The sequence below is a fragment of the Lepisosteus platostomus genome, chromosome 7 (assembly GCF_059453375.1).
Source record: "Lepisosteus platostomus isolate fLepPlt1 chromosome 7, fLepPlt1.hap1, whole genome shotgun sequence".
In the NCBI taxonomy this organism is placed as follows: domain Eukaryota; kingdom Metazoa; phylum Chordata; class Actinopteri; order Semionotiformes; family Lepisosteidae; genus Lepisosteus; species Lepisosteus platostomus.
In genome coordinates this window covers 29,790,596-29,814,006 of record NC_142617.1, presented here as the reverse complement: position 1 = coordinate 29,814,006, position 23,411 = coordinate 29,790,596, and the positions used below count along the sequence as shown (strand labels likewise).

General features: G+C 37.3%; 1 protein-coding gene and 1 long non-coding RNA gene across 12 annotated transcripts in view; one reads left to right on the top strand and one right to left on the bottom strand.

The window, feature by feature from the left end:
• The window catches only part of tead3a (TEA domain family member 3 a), a 99,223-nt gene extending 84,944 nt beyond the window's left edge, over positions 1-14,279 (bottom strand). For 6 of the 11 annotated variants that reach the window (XM_088639768.1, XM_088639770.1, XM_088639772.1 and 3 more), the window contains exons 1-2: positions 14,103-14,261; positions 13,622-13,789 (exon numbers count right to left, since the gene is read on the bottom strand). The gene's annotated coding sequence lies outside the window, so the exon portion shown is untranslated. Of the gene's footprint in view, positions 1-13,621; positions 13,790-14,102 lie in introns of all 11 variants that reach the window. The other 5 variants (XM_088639776.1, XM_088639778.1, XM_088639777.1 and 2 more) reach the window with 2 other exon arrangements.
• Positions 1-23,411, top strand: part of LOC148658504 (uncharacterized) — a 340,797-nt gene that overhangs the window by 175,632 nt on the left and 141,754 nt on the right. The window lies entirely within an intron of this gene.

Here is a 23,411-nt window from a genome sequence, read left to right as displayed (position 1 = left end):
TGTTCAACATTTTATGCATGTTTCCCTTAAGAATTCTTCATTATACATTTTTTAGTGTGTATGCACAAGCTTTTAAAGATTAAAGGTGAAACTTTACTGATGTTGAAAGGTGAAAGTGTGATGTTGCCTAGTGTTCTAAATATTTAGTATTGTTTAACTGTCAACCAAGGAGATGGCACTCCAGAATGTACTTAACTACCCCTGCGGTTCAAGGAAATAAAATCACACTGTATTTTGGCTCCATAGAACTGTAAGATCCTGGCAGTATTGCTTAAGCAAGCCCGTATCAGTCTCAAGTGCTCTATGCCTCCACCCCCTTCTACTCACATCCCTCCCAACTCATGTGCCCCCCCACCCACCCCACAAAAACACACCATTGCATACATCTCCCTTCCTGAGTCTGTGCTTGACTATAATAAATTCTCTCCAGCTCTTCCAATAACTTCCTCCTACTTCCGTTTTGGCACAGTGCTCAGGAAACAATCAAAGTCGAGAGCGAGTGCGCAGCCAGACAGCTGCACAAAGAGGCGCTCACATTCGGATGGGTTACTCCAGGCAGAGACTCAGGCACGGGCACGGTGTGTCTGTACACACAGACATATACAAATTAATAACAATAATAAACTTCTTAAAAAAAAACTTAAAATATTGTACAACCCAGATTGAAAACTCAGATTTCCCAATTTTATAAAAATATGAGTATTTCACAATAACTGCATAGGAGCAGAAGGCCTTGTCACCCAAAGTCCATAGCCATATTCAGGGAACAAATAAGAGACTGGCTTCAGAAGACACCAGGGCATAGCCAGTGTAATTTATCTGGAGGCCAGGTTTAGAGAGATATTCCTTTAAGTCTCAAAAAAAGAGAAATATCTTGAAGTCTAAGCAGAAAGTCAAGGAAAGTCAGCGCAGGGATTTCAAAGCACAGGTTACATGTTCTTCAGCATACAGGAGTTTTTGTAAGGTGTTCTTTGACAACTCAGCATATATGGTATTGCATTAGTGGCTATTATGGTCACCTTGTAATAAAATGGATATTGCTGCTCTGGGATCAATCCAAAGAAAACTAACCTGACAAATTATTGGGTAGAAAGGAATTACACTGACAAACTCAAGGAACCAATATTTTTTTAACCTGATGCAGCTATTGAAAAGCCTCAAAGGTACTGACAAAGTCAACAGATTTGAAAAGTTGATACCACACGGAGAACACAAATGAAAACAATGGGTAAATGCATTTAAAACTTATAACAGGAGATAATTCTTTATACAAAGGGTTGTGGAAGTCTGCAACAAGCTTACCCAGATCTTCTGCCAGAGAGATTAGGTATTTTGATCATTCTCCTACTATTAATTTAAAAAGCAGTCTTTGGTGAGGATGAATAAAAAGCATACAGTAGTTCATTTGCAGAGGGCATTTACTGAACAGAAAATTACTAAGAACACTAGACATTTTTAATTTTAGCACAAGACAAAGTGCATAATGTCAGTATAGATATGTGAAATGCAACAAGCACGTGACTGTGCAAGACTTACTCAAAGGCTTAGGTGTGACTTAGATATGATCCAGTTAAAAACAAAAATAATGCTTTCAATCACAGCAGATCAAAACAGAACATTTTTCCAGTACATTTTGTCCTACTGGACTGCATGCTATATAACCAAACACAATGCAGGATTAATCTATCCAAATGTATGATGGCTCCCATGGCCTTTAACCAAATTCAAGAATAATCCCCCCAAGGTTCTCAAACCTACAGCAAATCTTGGTAGGGCCATGTTCTGTACCACGACACAACTAAAACACAGATTTCATGTGAGTAAAAAACTGATATAATCAATGCCTTTAAAACATTTTTCACAGACTGAAAATGTCAGGGACTTGTTTAATTCATTTATTGGAATACCTGAAAGATTTAATTTACGTGATCGAATATAAGGCATGTATTCGTTCTTTTCTAATAACTGGCAAACGATTCATCACAAAATACTAGCACCAAATAGAAGCTCAACATAAAAAGCGTGTATTAATAACCCTGCAAATGCACACACTGATTATTCTTCAGCATTATCCAGGAAATCAACCTTTTGCTTTGCCATTTAAGTGCTCACCACACAGGAAAAACAACTGCATGTGTGCATGTGTGAATTCAGGTAACTAGTTAACTACAGAAGTGCTATGCTCAAATGAAAGCAGAGCAACACAAACCAATAAAAAAAACGATTTACTTTCAACATCTTCCCCTTTCCTCCTTTTAACTTTGCACATATAAATTGTCCACAACTGAACAACCTCATGCCCCAATACAGTATATTTATGATAGAAATCATCGTGATCTGTTGTGGGAGGCTAGAAAAACAAATGACATCACAAAACCAGGGCCCATCTGTTGGTCTACCTATCACTGACCAGGGCAGAAAAATATACAAATGTTTTCCCTGCCTTTAAGAACAAGAACCAGCCAGACACACCAGTATCAGCAATACACCAACATAAATTTCAACAAAATCCATTAAGTCTTGGAGAAACTCAGAAGCCTTAGAGAGGTGAGACAATAATCAATAATAAACAATAATCTTCTTAACAGCTACACACACACCATAAAATTGTACATTTGTTTGGTTAAGCTCCTTATGCTACCCGCACACTCATTTGCCCAGCCCAGTCTGTTCTGTCAAGGATAAACACTGCTGTTAGGGCAGTGGGTGAAAAGGGGTGGAATTTGGCTGAACACTGTTTCTACAGAGAGGAATCGGCCACACACATTCTCAGAAACAGAACCTCAGAGCCAATGTTATTCAACGCTTAAGTAGGCCTTTTTGAATGTTTCTAATTTCTTAAACTATATTAAGCCAATATTTCTTAATCTCGTCATTCATCTTTCCTGGGGAAATCTTACTGATGCACTTTTAAATTGTAGCCATATTACAAAAATAAAGAACAACTCAGTCTTCATAGTTAATATTTTTATTTGTTACAAAGTACTTTTCACAATTAGAGAGATTGTTTATAATGTTTCTCCTGATCTCTCTCCAACCATGAAGCTATTTCAAGGGGATTTCTTAACTAAGAACCACCAAGCAATAAAGTTTTGTAAATGTTGTAGTTGCACTCCAAGCATCCAGCACTACAAACCTGACCACTAGAGAGCTCCACGTAGATGATATTAAGATGGGCCAAAATCCAAAGATCACAGAGGAGGGAATGTGGAAGCACCCTGCTGTGATTAGAACAGCCAACCAGATACATTTCTCTTGCTCTGAGAGACCCAAATTCTAGTCATCATCTAACAGGAGTACCCAGTGAGTGTTGGGAACACCCATCTGGAATAATGAATAAAGAAAATTCTGTACAAGGGACTACATTGAAATGATACTGTCTACAATTCTGTGATCATGGATCATTCAATAATTAGTAATTTTGGAGGCAGGCAATTGACTTTACATTTTGAAAAATTTCCCAGGAAAAAGCTTCATCAGAACCATTCATAGTCACCACTGCTAAGATATGGTATGAAAAGCTGTAATAAAAAACATAAGAGAAAGGCAGTCTCATTTTGTCCCTAGTGGAAAAAAAAAGATTAGGCATTTGTTACATAGACAGCCTTGTAGTAGTGACACGTGCAGAAAGAGCATAGTATATCTCATACTGAGAACTGCAAGTTCTGGAACCAGTGAAGATCATCCTTATTAAAAATAGTTCAAATAGGTAGCCATGTCAGCTTGTGTATAAAAAGGAACAAGTTTAGATCACTTTATTAGCCCTATACAATTTCTTGCATTAGGAATTTGTCTTTTCACATACCCCAGCTTGCTCTCTATGAGACACACAGCCACAGATAAGGAGAGAGAAGCCTGGGGTCAGAGCGCAGGATCAGCCATTTATACGGTGCCCCTGGAGCAGTCAGGGTTAAGGGCCTTGCTGAGTAGCCCAACGGAGTAGGATTCCTCTCCCGGCCGCGGGATTTGAACCGGCAACCTTCCAGCCACAGGCGCAGATCCTTAGCCACAGAGCCACCGCTCTGCCCAAGTAAGGGTTTATTCCATGCTGAAAACAGAAGAAAATAAACTTCTGTTTCTTTTCTTCTGTTTTCAGCATCGAATAAACCTTTTTAATTGTTCCTCATTAAAAATATGTTGGAATGTGAATCCCTTTGTCACACCATTGTAAAAAAAGGAACTGCCTGTAAGGCATCGAGGGAAAACAGCTGAATGGACATGCAATGTCTTCTACAAAATCATAGATCTTTTTTTAATGAATGCCAGTTCTTAATTTTGTAATTAATGAGTTGAAAACAACCTAAAATCTCTAAGAGATAAATAACACAATGAACATGAAACTGCAGAAATACAAATTAATACTTGGCTTAGTCAGCTCTCACAGACATTTCCCAATGTAGAATGGAGAATTTAATATGCGATGGCTTCCTTTTCCATATACAATAAATTCCAAAATTCTAGAATGCAATCTATCAAAATACTCTAAGAGGTATGGGAAAGGAATCACAGAACCAAAAAAGCAGGGAAGATGATTAATTTTTAAGCTACAACTACCTTCAAGTTAGTTTGAAATAACATAAAGGCCTTCAAGGGTCAAAACCATTATAACTTCAGGAGCCTCTCAACGAAATTCTCTCAAATTACTCAACGAAACTGTTGGAAAAACACAAATTTACTGGTTGTTTCTATATAATATCTTCAGCTAAATGCCTCCCGTTTCTAGGAGTCCCTCCAAAATAACATCAGGAATGTTGTAGAGTCTTTTAAAATTGAATAACTTATTTTTTTAATGTAGTTTTGTATAACATCATTTAATTGGATTTCTATTTTTTATATTATGATTAAAGGTATTTAAAATTTTGTAGAGCTCCCTGGGATGCCTTGATATTAATGACGTTATATACAAATACAGTTGTAACATATTTACAGATTAAAAAAATCCAAATGCAAACTGAATTTAACGTTTCTTTTGAAGTCACATGTTAGCTGAAGGTGGCCACTAATGAAGCAACTCAATCTGTTCTTCTATGATCCATACTTTCTACCAGGTAGCAGATGTTTTCTTCTGTAACTCTCATTTCTCTTGTATAGCTGTGTATATATGTGCTGGTTTCTTGACCTCTGAGCCCTAGATGTCATGTTGTCACATCTCATCCAACAAATGTTCAGAGTTTCATACGCAGGTTATCTACAGCATAACTATCACATTGCCATATCATCAAAAAAAAATGTTGATACACAAGTTGAATAAGGATGCATACTATCCTGCTGCTATGTTGTCATGAAGTATGAACCTGCAGGAAAGGCAGCAAGTGACATTCCAGGATGTGATCAATTTAGATGTAGTCTGACTGCAAACAATTACCACAAGCAGAGTTCTAAAACTACAGACTCCCACCAAGACCACAACAGCTAGACCTACCCTCAATCTCAGCAATATGTTGACTTGTTCCATTGTATATTAAATTTAGTCTATTATTGAAATGGAAAGAATAATAACAGTTCCCTTCTAGAAATAATAAATAATAAATATATTTGTGGAAACTATGTAAAGATGATATAGAAACAAGTTCAATGGAAGCTCTGGGACTACTGCAGTACAGTAGTGTTATAGACTCCAAAATGTAGGTACTCCTCTGATAGGGAAGACCAATCATATTAATTTGTCTTGTTTATTCATTCCAATCCATTAGCTAGCTGTGAGACATCTTTAAATGTTTAACACCACAGTAGTTGCATGCTTTGATACTGTACTTTATAGTGCAGTCTTTTAAGTGAAAAATGAAATGTTTGTGAACCCAATAGGTTTGTCTGTATTCTCGTAATTGTTAGACCTAAAACATCTTAGACATAAATAGGTATTTAAATAAATCTAAAAAATTGGATAACAATTAAATACTGTATATAACCCAATACATATAAAAAGATACATTTGGATTAATTAACAAAATGATCCAACAGAAAATGTATTTCCATGAATACATATGTGAAGACTTAGGTTCAGTATCTGGTGGTACCTCCTTGAGCAACAATGACTTCAACTAGATGTTTCCTGTTGCTCCTGTTTCACTGTAGTATCAGTTTCTTGTATCACATTATTTGAATTTTGGCCTATTACAGAACTGCTTCAAGACTGTGACATTTATTCCCTGCTCCTGTTTTACTGTAATATCAGTTTCTTGTATCACATTGAGTTTTGGCCTATTGCAGAACTGCTTAGAGACTGTGACATATTCATTGCCTGAACAACTCACTTCAGGGCCTGCCACAACCTTTCAATGGGGTTTTGGTCCAGAATTTTAATTGTCAATCAATTCAGCCATTCTGTTGTACGTCTGAACCATTGTTTAGTTGCATGGCAAACTTTTGGCTCAGCTGACAAATGGATGTCCTTACATACTTTTCCAGAATTCGCAAAAACAAGCAAGCTGTCCAGGTCCTGAGCCAGCAAGGAGCCCCAAACAATGATACTCCCACCACTAGATACATTTCTAATAATGGCCAAAAAGTTTAACTGTCCAGAGGACATTCTTCCAGTAGTCTTGGGGATCATCCAGGTACTCTTTGGTGAACATGAGAGGATTGGCAATGATCTTTTTAGAAAGCAATGGTTGTTTCCTGGTTATTTTCCATGAAATCCATTCCTGTTTCATTTTTTCCTGACTTAGTGGTAATGTTACTCTTGGCTTTTTTCTGACATTCTGAATGATTTCCCATGTTACTCTTTGGGAGACCTTTGTAGAATTTCCTTAGTAAATTCACCATGGTCTTGAATATTTTTCATGTATAGACTGTCAGATGGTGGATGCAAGCCAAACATGCATAAAAATGCGTAAAACATTTAACCAACTCTCTTCTCCAAGTCACATAATTACTTGATTGGAGTCCACCCGTGTGCAGTTGAGGTGTTTCACATGATTTCAGAATAAATACGCCTGTGTCTGGGAGCTTCCCCACTTAGTGCATTTCCAAGGAAACATTACACCATGAAGACCAAGGAACATTCCAAGCAGATTCGAGACAAGGTTCTTGAAAAATACCAGCCACGGCAAGGATATAAGAAAATTTCCAAGGCACTGAATATACCCTGAAGCACAGTGAAGTCCATCATTAAAAAGGTCAGAAAACATGGAACAACTGTGAATCTGCTCAGAACTGGCTGTTCTCCAAAACTGACTGTCCAGGCAAGAAGAGCCGTAGTAACAGAGCCCACCTAGAGGCCTACTGCAACTCTAAAAGAGTTACAGTCAACCATGACAGAGATGGGAGAAACAGTGCATGAGACAACAAGAGCACGCACACTTCATAAATCTGGCTTGTACGGAAGGGTGGCAAGAAGAAACCCGTTGTTGAAAAAAACTCATATCTCACCTCGGCTGGAGTTTGATTAAGCTTTGGGCCTCAATGCTAAGAGCTATGTTTGGCACAAACCTAACACAGCACATCACACTGAGAACACTATCCCTGCAGTGAAGCATGGTGGTGGCAGCATCATGCTTTGGGGATGGTTCTCTGCTGCAGGGACTGGAAAACTCAAAGGTAGAAGGAAATTAATGGATGGAGCTAAGTACAGAAAAATCCTGGAGGAAAATGTGCTGCAATCCACAAGAGCACTGGGACTTGGAAGACGATTAATCTTCCAACAAGACAATGACCTGAAACATACAGCAAAAACCACACTGGAGTGGCTTTAAACCAAAAAGGTTAATGTCCTGGAGTGGCCCAGTCAAAGTCCGGACCTCAATCCAATTGAGCATTTGTGGAATGACTTAAAAATTTCTGTTCACAAACGGTCCCCATCCAACTTGATGGATAGCAAAACGCAAGCTGGGAAAGTTTGGAAACAAGCATCCAAATCCCTGTAGATATTAGTGTTCATGATATAACATACATTGTTTTTTGCTTATCAATGCAATGGAACCTTTAAAGTTTCTCTTTATGACAATTATTTTATTGTAATTCTTCAAACAGTAACAGTGGCTTCCCTATCTGTATCCAGCATACCAGATGTAAGTCACAATGCTTAAATCTTTAAATTTAGAATGCTTAATATTTGATTCAAGTAGCATTTTGGTTCTTTGAAAATATGCAATCTTCTTTTATTCCAAGCTTGTAATAGAACTTAAAAGATATTTCAAGTTATCCGCAAAATTCTTCATACCCAGGTATTAAAAAATAAATAAAACATCCAGTATTAAAGATGGGAAAATATTTCATCACTCAGTTTTAATCTGATTCATAAATACCGATTCCAATCCTGTGCTACACAGCAAAGCAAAAGTCTGTCTACATTGCTGTGGATCAAAGATGTTTTCTTTAAAACAATATAAGAAAAGATATCAACACCATGTTCAATGCTTAAGTTAAACATAAAATATCAAGAGGGAAATTGAATTTTGAATAAATAAAGTGGTCAGACAATGTGGGCATATTAAAAGTCATGCTACATCACAGGACTAGTATCCTGCAGAAACAAACATCACACAAATAACTTGCAACTATATAAAGCAATGACATCACAGGATATTGCAGCCATACTGGCAGTCTTCTTCAACGGTACACAGCCAAACCTTAGATATCTCAGTCCCTGACCAATTAATTCTACAAATATAAAAGCAAAAGTCAATGATGTTGTGCGATATCAAGAAGGCAAAAGTTTTAAAAACTTCTAGTGGCCTTGAAAAGCAGAAATTAAATTACTGAAAACTGATGCAATTTTGGAGGACTGCAGAAAATTTAAGTTTCTTTCAAGAAAGTTATTGTACTTTATAATGCATTTGAGAAGATGCCTTAAAATTATGTTATCACATAGATTCCTTACAGAGATTCCAGAGAAGAGCAGCAATACTCATTCCAGGGTTAAAGAAACTTTCAGTTTCAGTAAAATATGTCTAAGAGGAGATCTGATAGGTCTTTACAGTATCAAAGCTGTTTATGTTAAGTGTGGGCACATAACTGAAATCTTGTAAAAGCTAATTTCATACCATTACTCTAAACACCTTTCACACATACAATCATATATACAAAATTCTGATGTTTGTACAGTGAAATAACGTGTACTCATGGGCTGAATGGCCTGTTCCTATCATTAGCTTTCTTGTATTCTCATGTCATGTTTATTTGTGTCAATAATTATAATTTAGATGACAGAGGAAAGAGGAAAATTCAGTTGTGAAAAGCAAAATTCACCCAAGCAAAATTTCCTTAATAATTTTTTGGGATAAAGTGAACTGCTTTTCATCACTGAAACTCAAACATAAATCAGTCTGAACCAAAAAACCATGAAGAAATAATTTGCTTTGATTTTATGTTGTTTACTTTTGGAAGAATTGGCAGGCTAAAAAAATGAAAAGAAGTCCACAACCACAAGAAGGAGAATGTGATTGCTTAATTACACACTGCTGAGCTGCTGTGCACTATGTCTTCAGAAAAGCAGCAATGCAGATACACCATCAAGGTTGGAGTGGGTGGTAATCAACGAAACCGGAGCAGTCGATAAATAAATAACACTAATAAAAGAAGCAAAATCCCTGAGAAGCAGACAAACCACTCCAGGCTGTACAGTGAGTTTAGTAATCCATTTTCAGCTCAATCCAACATACCCTTGAGCTCACAAACCAAGGCCAGAACTAACAGTGGTCCTACTTCAGCTTTAAAGTGTTGGAATGGATATCTTAGCATAAAAACCTACCTTTATTTTATGTCCTTAGAAAAACGTGCTTACATCACAACATGCCTTCAGCCATCCCATACAAACAAATAGCTTTAATTAAATTAAGGTCCCCAGACCCCAACCTACCCCCTCTGTAAACAGTGGAGATTTCTTCATTCTTATTACTTAGTTGTCACAAACCTTCTTTTATTTAAAGATGAAGATGATAACTGCTGACTAATGTGCAAGCAGTGTTTATATTTTAACCCAATGAACAGATGTAGGCTTTCATGAATAACTGGTGAGTATTTTTTATTTTGATTTTTTCAACTAGAATTATCTGGTTTGCTTTCTAATTAATCAATCAAATATTGTCCAATTCAATGTCTAACATTTTTCTTTAGCAGTAGCATAATATGCAATTTTTCCATTTTTGTTAGTATACTGTTAAACCTTTTGTCAGAGACTGACAAAAAACAGGCAAGGTGAGAATTCCCATTTTACTGCTTGGTCTCTAAGAAGCATACATATATTAATAGACTTAAAGGTATCCTCACGAGTTTTATATAATACAGGCTTCTATAGTACAGCCTGTTCCCAAAATCATTAACAGTTTTTCAATTGTGATACAGTATTTTACAAAACCACAAGGCATTGCCTTTAAGTTTTCAAGGTAATGCAAATTACAAGGAGACAAACAATTTCTTTTCACTGTTAGAAACCTATTTGGAAACTGGAAATTCCTGTCTACTCTCGCTCAACACGTTTAACCAACAAGGCAGTTTTAATCTTAAAAAGCAAAGATGTGCTATTAAAATAAGAAGTATTTAGTGATTTATACATTATAAAGGAATGAAAAAAACATCTGAGTTTTTTTCCAGTTTGAGTTCATACATTCTGTTAGCAATTACTTCTGTACCCTTCTCAGAGTATCAGGAACAACTGGAGGGACATTGACTTAAAGGACTGTCAAAGACATATCTATCTTTTATAACAGACTATTACTCTTTTACATATGGTATACACAACTTAAACTCAGTGTAGAGGTCAGCAGTGAGATGGGCAGGCGGACACAGAATCAGGGTTATACACCAACTAAAACGCAATTCTAAGGGACAGCAGAAGCACACAGCTATGATGATGAAAGAGAAACTACAGTAGGAAAGCCATCAAATTACATACCTATCTAACTACAGGCCACAGCGCTTAAACCTAGAGCATAAGACATATTTTGTAATTCTCTGGACAAAAGAATAACAGTTATTCACATTTTAAGTTTTAAGAAAAATATGACAATTGTCTCAAAAGCATACAAAATCAGGAATAACCGTATTACAGTCCCCTGTGCTAACAGTCTAAGCAAGGTGTTTTTAAATTTCTAGATTATGCATTTGGTCAAATTTTAGCCATAATTGATATGAATAGATGGAACTCCTTAGTAATTTTTAACTTATCTATTAACATAACCAAAGATTGTTTATCTTATCCAACAGCAGTGCATAAAAGTTAAGGATAGACATTTTAATATCAGAATACTTCATAACTTAAAAAGAAATTAGTAATGTTGTATCTAATATACTGGGCATTGCTTTACAAGCTACAGCAATAGCTGGCAACTACACATTTATGAACATATGAATATCTGGTTTACAAAAACTATCATTGTTACAATATTATAATGTAATTTCAAAACATATTGATGTATCAATTTGAATATAATTGTAGAAATACAAATACTTCAGTTTCTATCAAGACAATTTCTTTCAGGTTTTATGATGTAAGAACATTTAACAGAAGGTTTGTGTTGTTTAAGAAGCTGTACTGCAAACTTGCTTATCTGAGCAGAAAGTAACTTTCACCACAAACTCCCTGAAACATCTTGTTCTGGAACTGAATAAAGCTGCTCTTTGTGAGCTGACAGTGTTTTACAGCTGCAATGTAGGACACTGCATTTGTGCGTTTGGAGAGATCAGTCACTGTGTTTATACTACACAGTGCCAAAGTTGGACAACACAAAGTTGTTGGATGCAATTCAGACAGAATAATTTGTATCTTATGAAAGCTTCTCCCTTACCCTGAAATAAAACTAAAAACCATCACTGGTTATCTTCACCTGTGAGATACAGCATTGCATGAATCCCTAAACTGTTTTAAAATCTATATTTTTCTGATATTGTCATTCTGACTGAATATCAGAATAACATTTACCCAGCATCCATCCATGTTTGAACCGCTTCGTCCCGTACAGGTCTCAGAGGAGTCAAAGCCTTACCTAGCTAGCAACAAGCACAAGAATAAGCCAAGCCAGTCTATCGCAGGGCACACACAAACACACACACTCACACTAGGACTTATTTTTCCAGAAGCCAATTAACCTACCAATATGTTTTTGGATTATGGGAGAAAACCCACACGAACACGGGAATAACATGCAAACTTCATATAGATAGCTCCCCAGGAATTTAACCCAGGGACCCAGCTTTGCAAGGCAGCAATGCTGACCAGTAAGCCAACATACCTGTTTTTCATGATTATTAACTTAAAATTTCACAGCACTAATTAAAAACATGGACAGAATAAAGAACAATTTTCAACCCATAACTCTCCTAAAAAAATATGTTTCATACACACCCACTATGTTGACCGCCCATTAAAAAAATAGACGTTTTAACCTGATTAACACTTTTGTATGAAATGGAACGACACCAAATAACAATCTGCATATTTATGTCATCGGAATATAGAACTGCTGACCTTTCAGTCTGTACTTATTGCTAAAACCTTTATTTGACATACCACTGTTTTACATAATTAATAAAAACACAAAGTAATACCAATAATACAGCAGGACAAATACAAAAAAGTTCTATCAAATGTATTCTCTCCACTACAGAACTCATATATAGCTCTGGTTGACTTTTCTGATAGTATGCTTTGTGTTATACAGTGAGATTTATTACAGCATTTTAAATAACCTTCTCAATTTTTTGTTGATTAGATATATTGATCATTACAAAACACGAGGAAGTTGTATCATGTAGTGACATAATAGGGGTGTAAAGGAGTTCTGTAATGGAGATACCACCGCACAAGAAACGACTGCCTATTGTTCAAAATAGACCTCCCTCTCACTCGAAGCTAGCTTCACAAATCCATACCGGGCACTTCCAAGATATTCTGTCAACATGACCAAATCATCTGGGATAATAATATCTTGGCTCTTTGTGTTACAATATACTAATACCATGGCATACAACACCACTACGCCTCAGCATCGGGGTGGCCCTGACTATTACTTTTATTCAAATTAAGACTTTTTTATCCCATCCTCGTCTTAAACATGTTGAATAGGCCCACGTATTTTTTCTATTTTAAGATACAGTTTCTCATGTGCAAGACTTTTTTTCCCCCTCAACAATACCCAGTTATCAGTATTAAGAAAGCTGCATCTGAAGTAGATATAAATCATGTGTGAGAGTGAACGGACTTCCAAGCGGAAAAAAGTCGCGTCCAACACGAAAAACCTATTGACTGATCCGGAGATTTGTATCTCTTTTTTCTGCAGAAAAGCTGGGCAAAAAAAAAAACGACAGCCTGAACGAGAGTTCTGTTTAACAAAGTTTCTTGAAAGAACCCGTTTTAACTTTGTTTATGAAACGTTTGAGGTTAATCAAATTCTGACCACATTATTATTATTATTATTACAATGTCACTGAAAACTTTTATTGCTTGTTACAATAAAAAACCTAGGCAGCAGAACAATGAGTCATCACAGATGCTGCGTTCAAAACAAGACTTCGGTCAACATGATTTTTAGTGCATATAAAACATCAAAGATTTATTTTGAAAGTATATCTGATAATGTAAGCTATTAGTTTATTGCAGGTATTTCTACATTTTCTTAACTTTGTGGTTTAGTATGAAGAAATGTGCTCTACTTAAACGCACGTTCTAATAAGGTGTCCTTACCTATAAAACAAACTGCAATTAAAATATTAGGTTTAGTGAAGTAATCCTCCTGCTGACTTCTTATTTTACGTTCTCCCTTTAGTCAATCCCGGGGTAAAAAAAATCAGATCCCCCACAAAAAGAAAGTTTGGAGAAGTCTGAAGAAAGTATGGATGCGCGTCCTGGAAGCTGCGCGAAAAAAGAAAGAAACATCATGTTCAACTTCTTAGCGGTTTCGACAAAGGAGGAAAAAATAAAACAAAGCACACGTAGAACCAAAGTTTATTTTAGAAGACTGCTAAGATGATTTCCTGCACACACTCAAACAGAAAGAGGCACACAAAAAATCAATCCTATTTATTTTCTTCCCTCCCCAACTTAGGGAGTTCCACGGAAAAATGCAAAAAATGACAAAGATCTGAAAACTTCACCAAGCGAGCAGCAACTCTGCGTGAAAACTTCAGTAAAACACTACGACAAAGGAAACATTTAATAAACTCACCTTGAAGGACTTTGCTTCTCCTAACTCCAACGTGAGTTTAAAGTTTATGAATATCGATTGTTTATTTTTCAGCCGCTTTTTGTTTTCAATAAATATTTCTCCGGGTTTGACAGTAAAGGTGGAATGTGAAGTATGACTTTGGTATGAAATCAACGCAGGACACTGGAAAACGAAGAAAAAAAACTTTTAGGGAGGAGCGATCTGTGAACGTCAATCAACAAAGTTGGGGGCAGATACTTTCTTGAAAACTCCACCCCTACAAGTTTCAAAATTATTCACAGGTATGGGCATAATTCTGTGTGTACGAAGTTAAAATATTACAGTAACAGGGTGTAAAGGCTTTTAAATGCGGCGTGTGGTGTACTTGCATTTCCATTAGAATCGATTTAATTACACATGGTTTTTCACATGATTATTTGCATGATTCACGCAGCTCCTTTGTTCCTCAAGACTTTGCTAGCCTACACTTAAGCCTGGATTGACCCCTTTTCGATATTGCTAAAAATTAAAGCAGAAACATCATAGTAAGGTTATCGACCTCTGATTATCCCTAACTAAATTATTTAATTTACCCTGGAAAACAACGATCTTGAGGCTTAACATGAATTCCAAAAGCTCCCAATAAAATAGTGGCAGCATTTAATGCAGGAACGACAGTACAAACTGAAAATAACTTCTCATTTGTAAATTAGTTTTTCCTCTTCCATTGAAACATTTTGAAGTGCTCTGAAGTTCTTAAACTGCACGAATAGACATGTATATATATTTTAACTTTGCTGAAAGGAAAGAAAAAGTTGCAAACCAGAGGACATTCGGCCCATCAAACGTCACATCCTTAACCTCATATATATCTATAGACTTTAGTCTTTATTGTCAAGCAAAACTGATTTTATTTCCCTTTCGTATAATTAGTTTTTGTCAGGTAGTATATATTATATAATGTCATATATACCACGTGAACAATTATCTATTGTAAGCGAAATACTACTTTTCTCCTAAGATTTCCTACACTTTTCCTTAATACAACTTATTGAAAATATCTCTCAATACACTGTGTGGCTTCATCTATTTTATTTTAACATATTTGCTGAAATTGAATAACTCAGTAACAGTCTTTTGTGTCTATTATATGCTTTCCTTGTATTTCAGAAAAGATAAGTAAACGCATTCATATTTTAAAATGCAATTTTTGCACCTGATTCTGATGGGTTATGGTTTGGTGTGTGACTGGAAGAACTATCTACCATATTATCAAAACATTTATTCAAATAGCTTGTCAAATTCAACAGATGGAAAACTGAATCAAAGAGTCCAATATTGTGGATTCTCTGTGTCTTTAGAAAAATTAGTAGTTATCAGTTGCCGTTAACCTGCTCTGCATTCCAATCGTTTCCAAAGTATCCCGGGTGTAAATGTCTGAGATTCTGAACTGTCAAAAACGTGCACAACTACTTTTTTAAATAAAGATCTGTCTGCTTCAAAGAACGCTTATATATAACGATATCCTCTTAGTGCGGAAATATATATCCTTGCTGACAACAGCTGTCGTAAAATATTGAAAACCTGGCACTAAATTTGGCGCAAAAAAAAACGTTGGGTCAAACGTGCTCAAATAAAAAGACACTTAATCTAGAATGCATACTGTATCTTTGAACTTACTTTATAGTTGTTGTTTTTTCCATTACACTTTCCGTATTGATATATTTTCCAATTCCACCGTTAGGGGAACAGTTTTATTTACTTTAAAATCACAGTGTATTTACATTTATTATTATTATTATTATTATTATTATTATTATTATTATTATTATTATTATTATATCCTCACTATTACTTAACGTGAACAGAACTGTGCTACAGGGATTCCACTGGCATAGAGTGCTTAAGGAATTGTGTTGAATTTCACAATGACGCGCAAAAGGTTAAACTGCCTTCCATTTGCAGAATCTCCAATGACCATAAAATCAAATACGATGATGTAAGACTTTGGAAACATGCCCAAGAGTTAGCGATCGTTCTGGAAAGTAAGCTAGTGTTCTTCACTCTCCTTAAATACGCCTTTAGCTCCAGCAACAGCTCCGTCTGGAGGGCAATGACTTTCACTGCAAATTGGGGCTGAATGAAGGAAACTCAATGAAAGGCAATTTTGCTAATTCTATGTTTAGAACTAGATATTAATTATTAATTCTAAATCAATTGGTACAATATAGATTTATATAATAATTTCATACAATGCTAATTTACTCTAAACTGAATTTGGTTTTTTTTTATCATTTTTGAACATTGTGTATACGTATAGTGTTTTACATGTTTTTTCATACCCCAATGACATAGGAACAAAAAGACATCATGTATTACAAATATTTCTGTATTGGATAATGTATTTTACTTTAAAAAATGTTAAATGCTAAATATGTTACACTGTCATCTTTATAATTTAGCATAGGACAAAGTGTTATTTATCCTATGTAATTTAAGCCCAGAAAACACAAGGGTCCCATTCATTTTTATCCCTGTAGTAAATATTTTAAAAATATTAATCTGCCATGGTCTACAGGTGACAGAGACACAGAGCCTTTAGTGTGCTATGATATTCTGGTACTTCTAGAGGGAAATTTTGGCCATTCTTCCAAACAGAATTTCTCCTTCAAATCCTTTTTATTTTTGTGTTCTTCAGCTCAAATCAATTGGATTGAGGTCTGGAAGTTGAGGTGGTCAGTGAAAACCATTTGCTTTGAGTGCAGTTAATAATTTCTGTATCAGTTTGGGTTTATGATATTGATAATTGTCGTGCTCAAATGTCCATATTTGGACAAGTGTCAGCTTGTTGGTAGGGGGAACCAGCAGTTTGGCCAAAAAGTTCAGATCACCCCCTATCTTAACAATGGCTCCAGGACCCAATTGGAGGTGGCAAAAAAACAACAACACCCCACCATATTTCTCAGAGGATATTCTCAACATAAAAGTTCAGTTTATTTCTTTTTATTGTTTAACCTTAAAAGAGGTTAAACAATTCTTCCCAACTCAGTCATGAATGCAACATTGTTGAATGGTAGCTTTTGACAATTTGTATCCTAAAAATCCCAGTTTGTATTTCAGATGTCCAACTGATGCATTTGGATTTACTTTTGTCTTCCTTTGCATACATACAATAAAAGTAAAATACCAATACTAATATGCATAAAGCCCCTTTACCCACACAAATACCTACCAAATGTTTTTGTACTATACATTTAGCTAAAAATAGTTATTTACACAAATATTTTGATTTATTGATAAATGATTAGTGACATCCAGAGGGTGCTGTGTAAGCAGACTGTTTGTGGCTGATCACCAAATTGTATATATTTCTGGTATTGACCGTGAACATAGGTTTACTTTATAGTGTATCTCTGAGTAAATTAACTGCAGCTTGTCATGATCATGCCGATATAGTGTCTCTTGGCTAGTGGTTGCCTTGGGAAACCATCATGTTCTCACGAGGGCTCACGGTATTCCGTGATTTGCTGCATAACCGAATCCTCTTCAGGATATCTGCACATAATTATCAATTATTCCATTCCCCAATTAATTACTCCATTACTCTATTTAAAGATGGAGCCCCGCTTTAACGGTGTTCTGTAATTGTTCTTTTCACCCCCTTTCAGTTATACGTCTGCACTTCTTCTCTGTTCCATTTTTATTTTTATTCTGCCCAGTCTTCTCGTCTGATCTCTGGTTCCCCAGGCAGATGCCTCAGCAGCCTCTCTGGGTGGTCAACTCACCCTGGATTCCGAAGCCTGTTTGCACCCCTGTCTGTAGTTCTCGATGCCAAGTTTCCACTCTGAAATCAAAATCCCCTTCTCCCTTGGGGCTTGGCATCTGGATCCTGTTCCAAGACCAAGAGACCTGAGTGTTCTCCTTTTTTCCCTAGGAACTTTGCACAGGATCTCGCTCTGTAGCTGAGGCTGCCCAATTACGTTGACGGACTGATTTGCCAGGGATGAGATCTCTGGGCTGGACCACTTACCTCTTGCTGCTGATGCAGTCTACTCAGACACCAGTCTAGATCCCTCCACTCATCACCGCATCTTCTGAACCAGACTGTAGAGAGGCTCCTGGACTCCTCCCTGGGATTCCTGGACTCTTCTCTACTGGCCTCCTTTCCCCGTGGTTCCGTCCCACATCAGGAGGCAGCTTATGTCAATCAGGACTCCAGGGTTCTCTGTAACAAATCCCAGTGATGAGGTATGAGGATCCTATGCAGACGAAGGAGAGGGAAGATAGTGAAACAGCCGTACAATCCAAAATGCTAGGCAAGTTCGTGGTCAAAAGGCAAAAGGAAGTTCAGTAGCTGGGAGAAGTATCGCAAGAGGCGTTCAAACAAAGGCAAGGTAAGAGCTCTCTAGGAGAGGAATGAATACCAAGGAGCGGGAAACAAGTTTAGATGGTTTAAACTGCCTGCCGCTCGGTAGAGCGTGTGCTGATGGATTAACACGTGCGGCGGTGGCACTTGTTATTATAAATCCGCTGCTGGCACTGGTTAGCTCATTTGTGGGTTGATCACTGCTGGCTGGCGGTCGTTACATTCTCCTGGTGTAGCTCTGCCTTTTGCTTTCCCCTTCCACTTCACTCCACACCTGGATGTCACTGCTCATCACAGCCTCTAACCTGCATGACCTGTGTCTCCTGGCCTCCGCCCTGGGATCCCTGGACATTTCCCTTCTGGCCTCCTTCTCCAGCAGTTCCATCCTGCATTCAGGAGGCAGCTTCCGTTGTCCAGGACTCTAGTGCTCTGTCCGTGCAGTTCCCTCACCTCTTGGCCTACAGCTCAATTTTGATCCTGTTTAGCCCTGTCCTTTGCACTCTTTCTTTTCTCTGTCTCCTTTCCGGGCCACCCTTCTAGCTCCTCTTTGGAGCGGCTTCCTCTATGGGTTCAGGGCTCTTTTCCCCTCACTCCTGTTTCTCAGGCTTTCTGGGTTTAGGGCTCTTTCTCCTTTTTTCTCAAGTCTCCTTTTAGTGTCCCAGCAGAGACTTCTGTTTCATCCTGGGGATCCAAGCATCCTTGTCCGCTCTGTCTGGAAAGCATTTCCTTGTTAGCCTGGTCACCCTGAGGATTCTTGGGGGCAAACACATCTGTGCTCTGAGGAGACTTCTTTTTCTGTCCCGCACATTGGTCTGTGGATTTGCTGGCCTGCACCCCTGGCTACTTGGAGTGTTGCCTCCCAGATCTGTGCGGCCCCCTTTCCTTCTGGGGACTTGGTAGCCAGTTGCGTCCCCAAGCCGAGAGTCCAAGATTCCGGTCGGTGGACTGGGATGAGCGGTCTAATTTGGGGCCTCTCTGTTTGGTCGCCAGGGATGCAGACAGCTAGTATCTCTCAGATCGTTGTGATACACTTCGTTTCTTTTCTTGCTGGCAGGCAGGGGTCTTCCATGCTCCTCCAGCCAGTTCTGTTCTTTCCCTTCTCATTACTGACTGACCTTGGCTGTTTAAGCCTTGCCAGCCAGTAATTAATTATTCTATTACTACCTGTGTGGTTAGGTCTGCTTAAGTGTTTACCTCTGCTGCATCACCACCCTTGCATCAGTAAATGACTGCGACATTGCACAGCATTGATAAACCAAAGAGAACTATCCTCTTTGCAAGTCCTGGCATACTGCTACAATGCATTAATGGATTATGCTTGGGGTCACCAACCTACAGCATATGTGCCACTATTGGCACACAAAATAATTTTTAATGGGACCTGTAATACAAGTCTAATATGCCACAAAGAAATTAAGTTAAAAATGTAAAGTCAAAACCTTTTAGACAAAATGGTCCAAATGGTTGCTAAGAAAGCAAAGTTAGATTTTTGCTCATTTTAGTCCATTCAGAGAGATGAATATGCCACCAACACAATGGTGTTTGTGCTCTATTTTGAGAGAGCGTCATTTGTTGCTTATCAAGTGAATTACACTTTCATATTAAACATAACAAACACTTCAAGGTTCCGATCAAACTGTTAGGGGTCTTTTCGAAAAATGGAAGGTATTTCTTGCAAACCTTTCTCTTGGGACATTGACACCTCAACGTACTGCAACTTCCAACATCTTAAAAAAAAAACCATAATGCAATCCCTGTTGCTGAGTTTGGAGTGTGCATAAGTGAACTGGCACATAATTGTCTGTCACATATCAGGATTTCTAACATGTTGGCCCAATAATTTATGTTCTGCTTTAACAGACAGCTTTGCTACCAACAACATGGATTTTCCAGTGTTTGAGTGAATGGGTGTTAAGGATTTTTAATTGCAGCTACAGTAATTGAATTACAGTGCTCATACATCTTAAACTCAAATTTCCAGTATCTGCAAAACACACTTGAGGCTACTGAAAGTGAACACAGTGTCTCTGTCTTTTAGAAGTCCCTGCCAGTGAAATGTGACTGTTTGAAGAAAGTGGCATTTTCACTCCACTCAGTATTTGATCATCCTACATCTGTTAATAGGTATGTTCACACATAAAGTCAGTTTATTGTCCCTAGAGTCCCTACAAAACACCAATGATTAAGTCAACAAGTGCTAGGATGCTGTTGATTAAATATTTGAACCACAATTTGCTCTGCAGTGGATGACCAGTTTCTGTGTAGATGCCCAATTACTGATTAGGATGTATATGTGAAACACTGTAATAATTTCTGAAATTCAGGAAAAAATGTCCTTGTCACTAGCTTCTACCAGAAACCAAACAAGATGCATTGAAATCAAATAGCGACTGCCCAGCTCACAGAAGCATTTCAAACTAATGTGCATCACCATTTGTATTGGAAATGTATCAGATCTTAAACTGATAAGAACATATTTTTTATTATACTTTATCAGATATCTTAAGTAAAATGCATTGCATGGAATGAACTGGTTTTAAAAAGACAGCAGAACATCCTAATTTGTGGCACAGCACACATGCACTCATACCAAGAAGCCAGAAAATTCAATTCAATTCATTTCAGTTCAATTCAATTCAATTCAATTTTATTTGTCATTATACTTAAACAGATGCATAATGGCGGAGGGGCGGAGCAGTGGCTCTGTGGCTAAGGATCTGCGTCTGTGACTGGAAGGTTCCCGGTTCAAATCTTGTGGCTGGCAGAGGAATCCTACTCCGTTGGGCCCCTGAGCAAGGCCCTTAACCCCAACTGCTCCAGGGGCGCCGTACAATGGCAGACCCTGCACTCTGACCCCAAGCTTCTCTCCCTGTCTGTGTCTCCTTGGAGAAAAGCTGGGGTATGCAAAAAGACGAATTCCTAATGCAAGAAATTGTATAGGGCTAATAAAGAAACATTATTATTATTAGTATAGTGAAAAGTGTTTCTCATTAGTCACTCAGGTGCAGTATATAAATAGAACAGAAGATAAGACAATAGACAGTAACACAATAACAATAACAGTGTAATAACATAACAGTGTAATCAAAACTGTGCAAATATGCAAACAGAGAAAAGAATACAACAGGACAAAAACAGTGCAAAAGTAATTTGGGGAACAGTGCAAAAATACTACGGTGATTAATAAATATTACAACTAATACAGTTTTAAGTACAATTTCAGCTTGCATTCAGTTGTTGTGTATGTAGTGGTGTTGGAGTAAAGTCATTGTGGGTACAGGAAGAAGTTAGGAGAGATCATAGTATGATGGGAGGGAATGGGGGCGTCACCAGCTTGACAGCTCTTGGGTCTGCTGGTGAGGAAGTCTAGGATCCAGCTACAGAGGGTGGTATCTAAACCTATCTAATTCGTATACGTATATTCATGGCGAAAATACGGCTATACGTTTATATACTGTACGTCGCCGCAACGTATAATCAACGTCGAATTGCAACCGTAAAATCGACGACATTAATAAACGCATATATAACGTCGGAAACACATCTAACACAGTGCCTGAGGCTTTTTACTGTATATATCGTGTGTGCCGCAACTAGGAGTATACGGCACTCTGCACAGTATACAAAGTAAATTATTTTCGCAGTAATTAATTTATTTATTATATTTATTACTATATTTATTATACACGTGTAAATAAATTAATAATAAATAAATTACGTTTTATTGACAATTAGTTTCATTTTCCAGCCGGCGTCACACTACACAACTCAACACGACTTCTAGTTGGAGAGCATGTCAAATTTATGACTGCAGTTGTTGAACCTCACTGCCTTTTCTGTCTTGGAGGGTGTCAAATTATACGACTAGGAATCGCAGGGGTATACACGATTACACGATTACACATATACACGATTCCCCTAACGACTTTTCATCATGGTTCCAAATCTCGTATTGTGCCACAAAAGTACCATGAGGTCGCCTCATTTTGGCAGCCAATCAACATGGAGCACACCTGGATAAGAGTTGGAGCACCGCATGAAGTAAACAAACAACATGGAGAAAAACCACGTAAACATCTTGAAAAATGTAACACTGACATTGTTTTACACAAATAAACATCTTCAAAAATATAATTCATCTTTATAAATATAGAACAAATTTACAAAAATAAAACAGTTAAAAATATAAACCACCTTTAAAACTAATATTGTAAGCCACTTAATATTGCGCTGTAATGTGTAACATAATGGGCACATTAAATCACAAGTACACATCTGGCTCACTTCCCGCCCCTACAACTTGAAAATCTACTACACTACAAGAAAATCAAACCAGTTTGATTTTATCGTAGCTAGTCGCAGAGAGTCATAGGGGTTGTTAAGAGTGCTATGACTGAGTCGCTGAGGGTGTCACACTACACAACTGATGGTAACGGGCGCGTGCTCTCTACAACTTGCTGTGATTTTCTTACAATTATGTAAATGAAGGCTACGACTGAAAATCCTAGGAAATGTTGTGTAGTGTGACGCCAACATTACCACTCAAAGTGGCATTATAAAGACAATGAACATGATATCAAACTGCTCCAAAGCCATAAAGCTGACTTTACAGAGAAAAAAACTGTGCTTCTTCACGCTTCAAGGATTCTAAAAGGGATGTAGACACCTGTAGAACCCCCCACTGCGAGGAGACAATGCAACCATCAAGGTGCAAGACACTCCTTTTTGCACTTTGTTGATGGTGATTTTTTGTTTGTTTTTTACAGCCTTAACTGAATGATTTTTAAACCTATTTATTTTTGAGACACTGTACACTGTACACTGCACTGTACTATCAATAACGTTGAAAGGAAAACACAGAACCTTCAAACCACTGATGTTTAAAATGTGTGTGAATTTTTACATTTTGGAATATTATTTAAATAATATCTATTATCTGATTGCATTTAAGAAACCCTTTTGTT